The sequence below is a fragment of the Lolium perenne genome, chromosome 3, assembly GCF_019359855.2.
Source record: "Lolium perenne isolate Kyuss_39 chromosome 3, Kyuss_2.0, whole genome shotgun sequence".
Classification (NCBI taxonomy): domain Eukaryota; kingdom Viridiplantae; phylum Streptophyta; class Magnoliopsida; order Poales; family Poaceae; genus Lolium; species Lolium perenne.
This window is the reverse complement of record NC_067246.2, coordinates 126,951,899-126,956,214: the sequence shown is the minus strand read 5'-3', so window position 1 is coordinate 126,956,214 and position 4,316 is coordinate 126,951,899. Positions and strand designations below refer to the sequence as shown.

The 4,316-nt window shown below is 42.7% G+C and overlaps 1 long non-coding RNA gene across 1 annotated transcript; it reads left to right on the top strand.

Annotated features, from left to right (window-relative positions):
- The first annotated feature begins 816 nt into the window (after positions 1-816).
- LOC127342350 (uncharacterized) lies at positions 817-3,084 on the top strand. The gene is made up of 3 exons (XR_007876590.2): positions 817-1,437; positions 2,020-2,233; positions 2,657-3,084. It is a non-coding gene; the product is annotated as an uncharacterized lncRNA (long non-coding RNA).
- The last annotated feature ends 1,232 nt before the right edge of the window (positions 3,085-4,316 follow it).

Genomic DNA, 4,316 nt, shown 5'->3' with positions numbered 1-4,316 from the left:
AGTTGTTTACTGCATTTTCCTTTTACATGCAAGTCTATGTAGTTCTGCTGATATACTTGGTGTCATGCTTTACAATGGCACATATGTTCCCTTTTCGTAGTTTACAAACCCATCTCAAACTGGATAATGCTTGTTTTCCAAATACTATGTTGCTTATTTGACTGAATTTTTATGTGTATTATGCCTACTACACATGAAGAAAATTATTCCAGAGAGGCGCAGCATCGCGCGGGCATATATATATATATATATATATATATATATATATATATATATATATATATATATATATATATATATATATATATATATATATGCCGACGAGTACCGAGTAATCGAGTACTGACCACGGCGCATCGGATAGCTTTCTTGCCCATTTCCACGAAGGCAGGCGGCGGCGGTAGCTGATGCTTCTTGCCGATTTGCTCGAGTGGTAATATATATATATATATATATATATATATATATATATATATATATATATATATATATATATATATATATGCAAAATAGTGGGCTACCATGGTGGCTAGCTGTGCACACCCCACCAACCGTTGGATATACAGGATATGATACCACATGTACACTTGAGAGCACAGTTTGCAAACAGATCATTCTAACACCGTCTATGTCACATCTGTCCAGGAGCACACTTTTTCAAATTTTGAATCCACACCATTAGGTACAATACACTTTGCAATACATATGCTGCTCGGTTATCAATGTAAAAAAATATCGCTATGCAAACCGTACAGCACTACGAAATACAAATCGACATGTACCCATAACACCGTTTCTCTTTCGGTAGCCAGTACCCATCCCACCCTTTTTTCTCCACCCAGACTGACCCGCCTTGCTTTCTTTCCCACAAGCGCTGCCAATGGCGCCGTCCCCCGGACTCCCCCACAAGTATTGCTTCCACTGGTCACTGACATCCTTGTCGGCGGATGCGGGGAGATGGCTGGAGCGGGGATGCGAAGATGTACCCCTCGGGTAGTCGGCGGGGTGGCCAAGAAAGGTGCCGGCGGCGGAGCGGCTTGGCCGCCCACTCCACGGAACGAGCGAGGGCGGCCGCCCACCTGCACGGCGCGGGCCACACTGCCCTGTTAATCCATGTTCCCTGATTATCAAGTATGTTCGCTGCAGGTTCTCCATTAAAAGACTTTCCCTAGCCGCAATGCGCAGACCGAGTGGCTCGTCGCCTTGTGGACGGACTCAGATTCAAGGAAGCTACCCCAGTGCGTCCCTGTTCCGGCTTCTTCCCGGAGGCCCGGCTGATATTCTGTAGAAGTTCCTGCCGGTTTCGTCCCAGATCTCCCGGGCAGATGCGGTAGCACGGAACCTGGATCTCTGGGATGATGGCGTGAATGGAGCAGAGGATATCGCGATGCTGACGAGCCCTACTGCAAGCGCCCTCTGGTCCACCTTCCATCCAAGGTACGTCTCCTAACTTGTGTAAAATCATGTGAACAAAAAAGGAGCCAATTGAGCAGGGATTTGAGGCTGCTCTGTGGTTTGTAGAGCGCGAGCAGCTCGATTGGCTTCGGCCTGCTGCTCCTGCACCCCATTGTCCTCCACTGGCTCTTTTTATTCCATTTTTTCAATGACAGAAGAGCAATTTCAAGTCTATACTTCGAATTTTGTAGTATTAAAATGAACACCATTTGGTGTTATAACGAGCACCGTTTTTGAATGTACTGAGCTCCTCTAGTATGTTAGAGGCACCGAATGATTTTTAGATATAGTAATGAAGGCACCGATTTTGAAGAGGGCACCCATCACCGTTTTCATGCCAATGAACAGGCTCCTTCTGTTTGGGTGGTTGGCTCTTCTTATTCTAATGTTGCCTGTTAATAACATGGTTTCTTATTTGGAGCGGTACTTTTGTTTGCCATGGCACATATTGGTATTTTTAATTTGATCTGCTACCAAATTCATTGGGGCTTTTTCTTCCTCTGTCAGTATTGGGGCATAATGAACATGGGGAGTTAACTTGTTTTTTCTGCTTAATATTTGAAGAAAGGCGAGATTTATAGAATGAAGATGATGGTTTGGCTGGACTGACATGTGACGGCAGCGAGGGAAGTGCTCCAGACAGACGGTGACTTGGTCAGACCGATGACAGCGAGGGGAGCAGATTGGGAAGGCACCTTATAACACGTCGTGGGGCTCCGTTCATTGCTTTGATCAGGCACCTTTGTCAAATAAGGCATGCGCTGTGTATCTTGCACAGGTAATGAGCTTCAGAGTTTCCCTTCATTCCTTCAGATGAAAAACGAGTCTAGGATGATACTTAACTTGTATCATTGTTTATGATCTTCGTCTGTAGTACTCGAGTGTTTTTTCCTGCCTAATTTCACTTTCTGCTCTAGAGTGCTCAAAGTAACACATGTTCACTCGGTAATTCAAAGAGCAATGGTCTGCATTAGAGTTAGATGTTACATATATTGCTCCAAGCGTGAAAATTAGTTGCTTTGTGTATCAACTCTTACACTCCCGTAAGTTAGTATCTGTTGCATGTATACATATGTCGGTGCTATTCTAAGGCTTTTGCATCTTCTCATCTTATAAACAATTTTGGAAAGGAGTAGGCTATGTTTGTTTGCCAGGTTCCTTTTTGTACCCTTATATATGTGAAAATCTTTTGAAACGGCAGGACTCTTTGCCAAGTCAAAAGAAGCCAAGAAGGTGGGTCTGCAATGGATACCTTTCTGTTGTAAAGGTCATGTTTAAATGTGTTGCCTGGCACCAGTAAGAGAAAACAGCGATTCTCTGGTACACTTGAGGTGCTGCGCGGTGGTATCCCAAAGCGTCGGTGGCGCGCAGGAGCCGGAGAAGAAGACCAGAACAGCTACCATATAAGAATTAGAGACAAATTGACTAGTTTTATTTCTGCATGCAGTTCTAATTTATAAAATTTCTGGAAACTTATGGAACAAAATCATTCCCGTGCATGCACCATTTCTCTTCAGATTGCTGCAAAAATTCTTGTAAGGCATTCATAGATGAATTTCTGCTGAAATTGTTGTACAACATGCAAAGAGTCATATCTGTGTATTAATGTTTGTAACTTGATTCAGTGAAGTCATGCCATCTGGATACTACAATTTCTTTCTGTTTGGGAATTTTTTTAATCATGCATTCTAAACAAGCTAGATGGGTTCCAGGTGGTAGCAATATACTACAATTTATTTGTGTAAACAGACCATCGCATCTGCAGTTTTCATGGACTAGACGAAATGTTGTTTTCATGGAAGAGACCACTGCACCCGTCAGGTCAATTGACGAATCTATCTACTGTAGGAATTACCATCTGAATGAACACTGGAATCGGCCAGCGGCATTGATTTGACCATGTACCCGCAAAAAAATGAACCTCCAGCTAAATGGTCGGTTCAGTTGCAATTTTCATCTCTAATATGCGCGTGACAAGGAAAGGGCGCCAGAGTTTCAGCACGTCAAACGAACGCCGGGTAGAACTGTTGTTTCAAACGCAGATTCGATGATAATTGCTCATCCTCGTTGCTATGCCAATTTTGTGTTCACATCTAGCAATCAGATGCAGCATGTCAAAACGAATGCATTGAGAACTGTACTTTCAAACGTAGTTTCAACAACAATTACATGCTCATTGCTATGCAATACCATGGAAAAATCGACACAAGTAATCAGATGCAGCATGTCAAAACGAATGCATTGAGAACTGTACTCTCAAACGTAGTTTCAACAGCAATACCATGCTCTATGCTATGCATCGAGAACTGTATTCTCAAACGTAGATTGTTTTGCATTACCGCCCATGTTGCATCAGACAGCTAGCAATCATGCCAGCATGCAAACGGCTTCAAACATCTCATCACAATCCGTTAGTTGATTCCATTGTAAGCAATAGGAATCTTGATCCCTTGATTTTTTTGCACACTATATCCAATGGCCATGGAGGGGTGTATAGCTAGCCACCATGGTAGCAAATCCGCGTCGATATATATATATATATATATATATATATATATATATATATATATATATATATATATATATATGAGTAGCTGCTGACGATTGTGGATGGGTATAATCAGCAATGACGAAATCGAGATGTTAGCATTCCCACCCGGGTACCGATGAACACGTTCTTATCGTCACCAAATTAACAACCGAACGTGATTCGCATAACAAAACTGCACGTCGTAAGATTTTGACAGTAAATTGGGCTCATTACCTAGCAAGCCGTGGTGAGTGCTCCGGTGTCCCCCCTAAGCTCCACGTTTTCGAAAAGTTGGAGCTGCTCCAGCTTTTTTTTTTTTTTGGATCAGTGG